Source organism: Myotis brandtii, unplaced genomic scaffold (genome assembly GCF_000412655.1).
Source record: "Myotis brandtii unplaced genomic scaffold, ASM41265v1 scaffold461, whole genome shotgun sequence".
Classification (NCBI taxonomy): domain Eukaryota; kingdom Metazoa; phylum Chordata; class Mammalia; order Chiroptera; family Vespertilionidae; genus Myotis; species Myotis brandtii.
Window position 1 is genome coordinate 1,127,555 of NW_005367626.1, and position 9,765 is coordinate 1,137,319.

The following is a 9,765-nucleotide window of genomic DNA, read 5'->3' on the forward strand; positions in this document are numbered from 1 at the left end:
TTAATTGAGGGAAGAGGGGGGGGGGGGGGAAGGACACATATGTAATACCCTTTGTAATACTTATTATAATATTTTTTTAAAAAAGAATAAAAAAAATTAGTTCCTCCTAGAGCTTTCTGAAAGCTTCTGAGACATTTAAATAGCAATGCATATTCATTTGACAAATGTCCAGCGAGAGCCTCCATAGGTGAAGGACAGGGAGAACACGTTGCAGACCTGGAGGACCCGACATTTGGGAAAGTCCCAGCTGTGATAACAAGCTGGATGCGCGAGTCAGCACAGCAGCCACACCTACTCAACCCACCAACCCTGGAAATGTGGTTACGAGTCAAGCTGGACTTCCGCCTGCGGTTTTTTACAAAATGGAGAGGTGCCCCCCTCGGGCTGAGGAAGACAGGACTCCAGGATAGAAATTTAAAAGTCACTTCTCCCTGATCCAGCCCCTGCTTCTGCTAAAGTAAGTGTTGATGAAATAACTCAAGGTTCTATTTGGAAAGCAGGGCAACTTTCATTTTTACTTTTTATCTCGGCTTTCTTGATGTATGATTGACAAACAGGAATTGCATATGTTTAAGGCATACAACATGAGTATTTGCTCAAAAATCAATATATTTTTATTTATTTATATATTTTTTACTATTTTTGATATAGGTATACAGTGTGAATAGATCACCACCGTATACTGATTAACACACCCATCATCTCACAGACCTTTCTCTCTCTCTCTCTCTCTCTCTCTCTCTCTCTCATTCTTTCTTTGTGATGAAACACTTAAGATCTACCTTCTTAGCACATTTCAATATGCAAAGCAGCTGTATTAACTATAATCACCGTGCTGTACATTAGCTCTCTAGAACTGATTCATAGGGTATAAACTTTGTATTTTTTGGCAACACCCCCCTCGCCATTTTCCCCTCCATCCTGCCTCTGGTAGCCACCATTCTGTGTTCTGTGAAGGCACAGCAGTCTATTGGGAGTAGCAGAAATGGTTTCAAATGCCTAACAGTGAAATGTTCCAGGATATAATGTTGACTCGGAGAAAAAATCTGCATATCATCCAACACTCATTCACTCATTCACCAAGTATTTAGTAAGATCCTGCATTGTTCTAAGCCATGGGAATCAATCCAGCAATAAGGGGAACAAACATAGTCTCTATAAACTTATATCCTAGCAAAACAAACAAACAAAAAGACAGGCATAAGAACAATAAAAAAGTAAACATAATAACGTTTCCGGTGGTGATAGCATAATGAGAAAAATAAGCCAGGGTAGGCAGTGGGGCTGCTATGTTGTATGGAGTGGACAAGAAAGGTCTCACAGGGAAGATGGCATTTGAGGTGAGAGCCCTGAAGGAGGTACCATGGATCACAGCAAAGTGTGTGCAGTAGGAGTGTGTGTGTGTGTGTGTGTGTGTGTTTAGAGTGTTCAAAGAGCCTGGCATGGTGGTAGGAAATCTAATGAGGAGGAAAACAGGAGGTCACAGTGGTGGGAGGGGCCAATTATGTAGGACAATTGTTGTCAAATTTTGCTATATATTAAAATCACTTGCAGAAATTTAAAAAATATAATTGTTCAGACGCTCTGGAGTTGGGACCCAGTATTAACTTGTTTTTAAATGCTTCCAGATGATTCCACTGTGCAGCCAGAACTGAGAGGCGTCAATGAGAACGGCTGCAGGCCATTGTCAGGAGATGTGATAGCTAATTATGTCTGTCGACTGGGCTGGGCCATGGTGCTCAGGTGTGTGGTCTAACAGAACTCTGGGCATTTTATGAGGGCTTTTTGGGTAGGAGTTACATTTAAAGTAGACTTTGAATAAAGCAGATTGCCCTTCACTATGTGGGTGGGCCTCATTCAATCAGCTGAAAGCCTGACTAGGAAGATTGACCCAGCGGTTCTCAACCTGTGGGTCGCGACCCCTTTGGCGGTTGAACGACCCTTTCACAGGGGTCACCTAAGACCATCAGATATTTACATTACAATTCATAACAGTAGCAACTTTACAGTTATGAAGTAGCAACAAAAATAATTTTATGGTTGGGTCACAACATGAGGAACTGTATTTAAAGGGCCAGAAGGTTGAGAACCACTGATTGACCTCTCTTGAGCAAAAGGGGATTCTGCCAGCAGATAGCTTTTTACCTTTGAATTGCAAAACTGGCTCTCCCTGAATCTCTAGCCTGCAGACTGGCCCACCCAGAAGATTTTGATCTTGTCATCCTCCATAATCAGATGAGCCAACCCCTTAAAAGAACCTCTTTGGACTAACCAATGAACTTGTATGCATATATGCATAACAATGGGGTGGTGAGGCCTGGTGGAGGGGAGGATGGGAGCGGCTGGAAGAGGTTAATGGTGGGAAAAGGAGGACCCGTGTAATACTTTGAATGATAATGATTAAAAGAAAAAGAATAAAATCAATTTTAAAAAATAAAAAATATATAACCTCTTTCTATGTACATATACATCCTACTGGTTCTATTTCTCTGCAGAACCCTGATACAGGAGAAGAACCACTTTCTATGTAGTACGCATCCTACTGGTTCTATTTCTCTGCAGAACCCTGATACAGGAGGGTTATAAGCAGAAAAGGAATGGGATCTGATTAACCTTTTAAATAAATCTCTGGCTGCTGTACTGAACTTAGACCACAAAGGAGGCGAGAGCCTACCTAGGGGCACATTGTAATAACCCCAGAGAGGGAGCCAGTGGTGGCCTGTACCCCGTCAGTAGCAGGGGGGTGATCTGAAATTGCTGGATTCTGCATCATCTCTGAAGGTAGAGCCACCAGGATTTGCTGTTGGATGCATGACAGTTTTGCTGCAGTTTAGAGAGAGCTCAGGCTTCGTCAAACCACAGGTTAGGTTAGTCGCTTACTTTACATGATTCAGATCATGTGAGGCCAAACAGAAAAAGACTGTAAGTGTTAACAGACACATGCCGTTAACTGAAAGCCTGGTCCTTAGAGAATTCTGGCCTCAGCCAAACAATTCAAACATTTTCAAACATGTTGGAATAAGCAAGAAACAAAACAGGCTTTGACAGATAATTTATTTCTAAACTATATGTATCTTCAGTGTAACTGAATCCAGCTGTTTCCCCGCCTTTGCTCCTCCCCTCGCCCATCTCGGTGACGAGGCACCGACAGGCTTAGAACGCGTGGAGTGGAGTGTTCGCAAGGCGGGACCAGACATTTTGTTATTCACAGGGACCCTGACCTCAGGGAGGCTGTTTTCTTCTATACATCATCACCCAGACACTCAAGTGCCGCTCTATTTGGCAAGGACCCACGTCTGGCGTGCACCAGGAAAGCCTTGGTCAAGGTCAGGAGCAAGCTCTTCCTGTCCCTGCCCTTGTTCCTGCTCTGGAGCAGCACTGCCCACACTCCTCGGGGCCAGGTGCCTGCCTGCTGGCTTCTGCCTCAGTGTCTTCATGCAGGTGTCCCCTCTGTGTGGTGGCCATTTTTCCCAACTGTTCACCTGGCTCAAGCCATTAATCTTTCCTATGGAGTCTCTGCCCAAGATGGAACAGGTGGTGTCTCATTTAGCCTCCACTTAAGCAGTGGATCCCAACCTTTTGTTGGCCACGCCCCACCTAAACATCTCTAAAATCCTGGTGCCCCCCCCCGCCCCGCCCCCTGCGACATACGATTCTTATTATTCAAAAAGTGAACTCCTATTCCTGTGGAGGAAGCCTAAAAGGCCATGAACTTGGTCTAAGCAAGCTTCCAAAGAATGTGGCATCCATGAAGGAGAAAAATAAAAGAACAAAAGTTCACTTGAAGTACTGAGGAAGAAATCACGAAGGAATTGTTAAAATAATAATATGAAGTGATATAAAAATAGCAAATAAAGTTTCAAATCATATAACAGAGAACTGAAATACATGAATATGTCACAATATATATTTATATACTGTATAAGAGGCCCCTAGAACCATAAGAAATGCAAAAAAGTGCACTGTTAATAACTCATTCTCCAATTGCCTCCCTTAAAACTCAAATGGCCTCCCTGTGGGGCATGTGCCCCACGTTGGGAGCCACTGACTTAAGGCTTCTTCCATGCTGAAGCTTCCTTGAGCCAGGTGAACAGTTTAGGTCACCTGTCCTGTTACTGGAGTCTGTAGCAACCTTGCAGATCCTATTTTTAACGCCCAGCACATCTGTATGCACCCGTAGAATGCCTATTTCTATCCTCTGGCTCGAAAGCTCCAGGACGACAGCCCCAAACCAGCCGGATTCACTCCTGTATATCCAAACACCAGCATAGTACCTTGTATCCTTTGGTTAATAATTTTTGAAAAAAATTGCTATGTGCCTGGCACTGTGCTGGGCTCTGCGCATACACTAGTAAAGATTTGTTGACTGGCTGACTATTGTAATGAAATTGTGAACATATCTAAATTCTCAATCATTTTCCTAAAATAGGTCTCATTCTCAAATGTACAGTATCAACAAAAGGCATCATCATTATATCTCTCAATCTCTAAGCTAAACATACTACTTTATTTCTTGTATGAGGTACCATCAATCCCTACAAATTAGTTCTTGCAAATAGTCCTTATATTCATCTCTTCTTTACTCCTGCTGATAACTAATTGATGGTCCTCACCATGCCTCAATTACTAAAACAACTATTCCCAACCTTTCTCTTTCTCAGAGGCAAATATCATCAGGAATTTGATGATATGCAGTCCACAATCCTATACTTTCATATATAAATATGTATATACACACATACATATACCACATTGTATATATATGTATATATATTCTATATGTGCATGTATACATGTATATATAAGTATATAATACATGCACTCAGATATGAACACATGTATATATTTTTAAACATTTACATGAATAATATAATACTGTATGTCATATTCTGCAGCATGCATTTTATTTGCTTTATTTTTATCTTATTGATATGAAATGAACATTTATGACTTAGTAATCAATATTTATAATTTTAAAATATTATGCTTTTTTAAAATAAGGAGACTTGGAATTCCAGCTTCAAGATTGTAACCTAAAGACATTTTTTTTTGCTTTCTTTTCCTCTTAGAAAGGTTTCAAAAACTAAGAAAGGAAACAAACCACAGATTCTATTGGATAAAGCGAGGTGACATGTATAACATATGTGACTGCAATATATGGAGCTGGGAAGCAGAGCAAGGAGGACACATGGCTTAACCAGTGGGAAAGAGGTAGGTTCCCCCATGGGGTAGAGAGGGAAGGGGCCCGCAGAGGTAGGTTCCCTCTATGGGATAGAGAGGGAAAGGGCCAGCGGGACAGAACTAAAACCTAGGACTTACCTAAGGTGGAAAGCTAACAGGAAACCTTCCGCTATAGGTCATGTCCTCAGGGTGATGGAGTACTGGTAAACCTATGATCAGCCTCCATCCCACAAGCCTGGGACCACAAGCCAGCACTCTCATGGACTTGCTATTTAAATTAACATCATCTGGAGGGTTCCAAAAACTCCGAGCTGTGAACGTTATTTATAGTGTTGCTAAATTGGCAGATACCCTGAGTGCCTGGCAAAAGCAAATAAAAAATAAAAGCAATTGTTAACCCCAGGGAAAAAACAAAAAGCTGTACAAGAATTATTTGGTGGTAAAATATATCTACATAGTCATAATAATGAAAACACTGAATATGGATTTGACAAAAATGGAAATATAGTAATTATATTGGGAGGATGAGGGGAAGGTTAGAAGTGAGCTAAATAATAGGGAGTCAATAGTTAAGGTCTGAAATAGAAGAATAAAAAGAGAATTTCTATTATTTTTGTGAGATTAAATAATAATAGCAACAGTTAAGCTTGTAACCTTTTGAAGGAGTCGCTCTGGGGACTTGAGAAGTAAGAGTAAGATTGAGTTAAAAAATATATCTGTGTGTGCCTTTTAACATTATTTGACTTTGGGTAGGTGGGTGGAAGAGATCAACCAAAGAAGTTGTATGCATATGTGCATAACCCATGGACACAGACAATAGGGTGGTGAGGACCTGGGGCAAGGGACTAGAAGAGGTCAATGGGGGGGGAAAATATGTAATACTTTCAACAATAAATATTTTTAAAAATTTAAAAAATGATACTTTTTAAAAAGTATATATTTTTAAAAAATATTTTTATTGATTTCAGAGAGGAAGGGAAAGGGAGAGAGAGATAGAAACATCAATGATGAGAGAGAATCATTGATAGGCTGCTCCTGCATGCCCCCCACTGGGGATCAAGCCTGCAACTGGGCATGTGCCCTTGACTGGAATCGAACCCAGGACCCTTCACTCCGTAGGCTGATGCTCTATCCACTGAGCTAAACCAGCCAGGGCAAAAAAAAAATATGATACTCTTAACATAAAGGGGATGGTAAAATAAATTACACAGATACATGCCAAGTAAGAACATTGTGATGTTAATACAAAAGTAGAATTCAAGGCAAAAAAATATTATATCAGATGAGTATTTTAAATTGAAATTATAGTCCATAAGGAACATATAACATCATGGATATTTTTGCCTTTCAAACACTATTAAAATAGATGAATCAAAAACTGTTTTAAATTGCAGGAACAATTGCTAGAAGCATAGTAACTCCTGAGGCATTAATCATTATAAAGTCAAATTGGAGAAACATGGGGGGAAAGAATTTAGAGAGAATTTAAATAATGCAATTAGTAATTTAATAAGCATGCTATTAAACAGAAACTGTATGAACTATGCATTCTGATTATGAATCTATACAACTAGAAATAAATAACTGAAACATAATAAATATTCTAGAATCACTCAAAGTTTTAGTGTACTATCCTAAGTAGCTCTTGGAAGAAAGGGAAACATCAATCCTTCAATTAAAGTATATTGAGAAAGCAGTGGTAATGTGAACACTACAAATTAAAGCTTATGGGGAATGGCTAACTGGATTGAAGAAAAATTCATATTTATTACTTTAATTTTCAGACAAATTGAAATAAAGACAAAATGTGTTAACTCAAGGAATTGGAAAAAATAAACAAGATAATTAAGAAAATATAAGAAAAATGAAACAAAATTATAAAACATGTAAGTAACATAAAACAAAACTGAATAATTAGGATTCATAAATAATAATAAAAAAAGTTTAGCTTGTCTAATACAAAATAAAAAGATCACTCAAAAACATAACTTTAGGCATCAGAAAGTATGTATAGTCACAGATATCAAATAGATAAAATACAGTGAAAATAAATATAAAGCACAAAGTTAATAAATTTGAAAGCTTTAGGAAAATATAAATTAGAAATATTTAATGAGAAAATCTGAAATAAATATTTAATGAAGAGGCAAAGTAAAAAAAAAATCAAGATATTACCAAAAATAAGTGTGTCAATTCTAGACACCTTTACAGATGAATTCTTTCAAACTTTCAAGGGACAGATAATCCCCAGAATGTAAAATCTGGTTCCCTTTCTATCACTTTCTGTGTTTTGAAAAACACCTCTGAACCTCAGTTTCTGAATTAATAAAATTAAAGTAGTAATAATGAATATGCTGATTATAATAATGTAAGAAAAACTACACACACTTAAACATGCGAGACTTGATAAGAAACTACAGTAATGTCCCCAATTATAAAATAAATACAGAAAATTTCAATATCTTTACAATATAACAATTATATTTGAAAAATTTTACAGGGATAAGGTACCATTCATATGAGTAAACAGCAAACTAAAACTAAAATATAACCCACAACAAAAAAGTGGTACAAGAAGCACCAATTTACTGGGATACAAAATAATACTTGCATAAATAGAAATACATAGATTTAGGATTAGAGTTGACACCAATTGATTGCGGAAAATATAAGTACGTGAGCAGTCTGATGCTGAATTTATAAATTTTCTGTGGCATTTACTTGCACACTTTGAGTCATTTCTATGGAAGTCTTGGCCTAAATATTTTCCGTAATTTTCAACAAAGGGGAATATCTACATTCATACAATATTGTGGCTTATATTTAGTCTGCTACTGAACACTAATGAACAAATAAGTTTCCTATGGTTAATTTTTATTATTAGTGGGTTTGCTTCTATATTCTGGAGAGATCTTTTCTTTTGCTCAAATGATGACTCACACAAATTAAATACTCGAGGATTCAAATGATTAGGTCACCCAGGAGGCATGAGGGACCTCCCAGGAGGCCAAAGCAAACAACCACCGCCACCACCAGTCTGGCATTTGGGGCAGAGAAAGGAGGATATGCGATTAGACATAACATATCTCTGAGAAAGCCGAGGGTGCACGTCAATTTCCAGAGAACCCATGTTTCTAAAAAAACCTATGACAGAAGCAAGTGCCAGACTGCAGCTGCTTCCTACGAAGAGTCCCCGTGTAGCTGCTGCTTTGTCATCTGGCAGGAACTGGAAACACTCTTCTACCCCAGCGTTTGGTCCAGTGACGGGGTTCCAAAGTGAGTTAGGACAGCGGGATCTGGGATTTTAAATATAACTCCCCACAGGCCACAACAGAACCAGGCCAAGCTGTGGGGGTGTGGACACACAGGGTGGGCAGATTCTAAGAACAGGCTAAAATGAATCTCACACACACGTCCACCACTTGTGTGCCTTCTTTATTCCCATCTCGATTCATCTCCCTCTTATCTTTCAGCCATAGAGATTTTCATGGTTTTTTCTAAGTTCATGTGATACCCATTGCAAGTTGTTTTCTAGGCCCTCTGATGATGCTCTCTTCATTACCACTACATGTATTGAGCACCGCCCAAGTTCAGGGAATGGAACAGAGGAGTCTGACGTAGTTTCTGTTACTGAAGGGCTTACAATCTTCTTTGGGTAATCCTGATTTAAAAACTATATCCAAGTAGAGCAATATTGGCCAAGGGCTAAGTGATGGTGAAGACCACAGTGTTCTGGAGTAGAGAGAATGGTCGCTAGGGCTAAAGGCAGCGATATGGGGAGAGGACAATTGGAGGTGCCAGGGTTTGATGGCTGGCTCGAACACCCATATGCTAGGGAGATGGTAACTGGAGTCCTGTCTTATTAGAGGCCAGGAAAAGACCCCCCCAAGCCCCACCCTCACTCCACACTCCCACCTGCCACAAACATCCACAAAACAGAACTCTGCTGGGGAATGTGAGTCTTGAATTTAAGATGGTCAGGCTCCCACGGCACACCCTGGGCAGAGAGGCTGAAGAGGAGGTTAGAGCACACGGCAAAGCAGAGTTGTCTTGCCAGAGGGTCACAGAGCTCCCTTTCTGCACCATTTGGCCACAAGAAAAGAGGGAGAAAGGCCCCGGCTTTCCATCTCCCTCTTCAGTAAGGGTTGAGACAGAGGAAGAAACTCTGTGAGTTTCTCTTCTCTCTCTGAGAGTAGGATTGCTGAAGTGGGCTTGAGACTACGCAACATGGGCACCTGACCAGGTAAGTTCAGGAGCCGCCTTCCCCAGCAGTGTTCTGCTTTGGGGTATATTTGTAGCAGGTGGAGTGTGGGGTGAGGGTAGCGTTTGGGGTACTAGCCCATCCTCTAAGCAGGAGTTCATTACCCATTTGGCTCAATATGCAGGCTCTCATACCTGATGTCAAACCTCAGGCACCTCCATTGACCCCCTGCCCATCTCTCTTTCATTAACCTTCACTGACCATTCTTTTTTTTTTTTTAAATTAAATCTTTATTGTTCAGGTTACATTTGTTCCTCTTTTTTCCCCCCCATAACTCCCCTCCTCCCAGTTCCCGCCCCACCCTCTGCCCTCACTCCCCACCC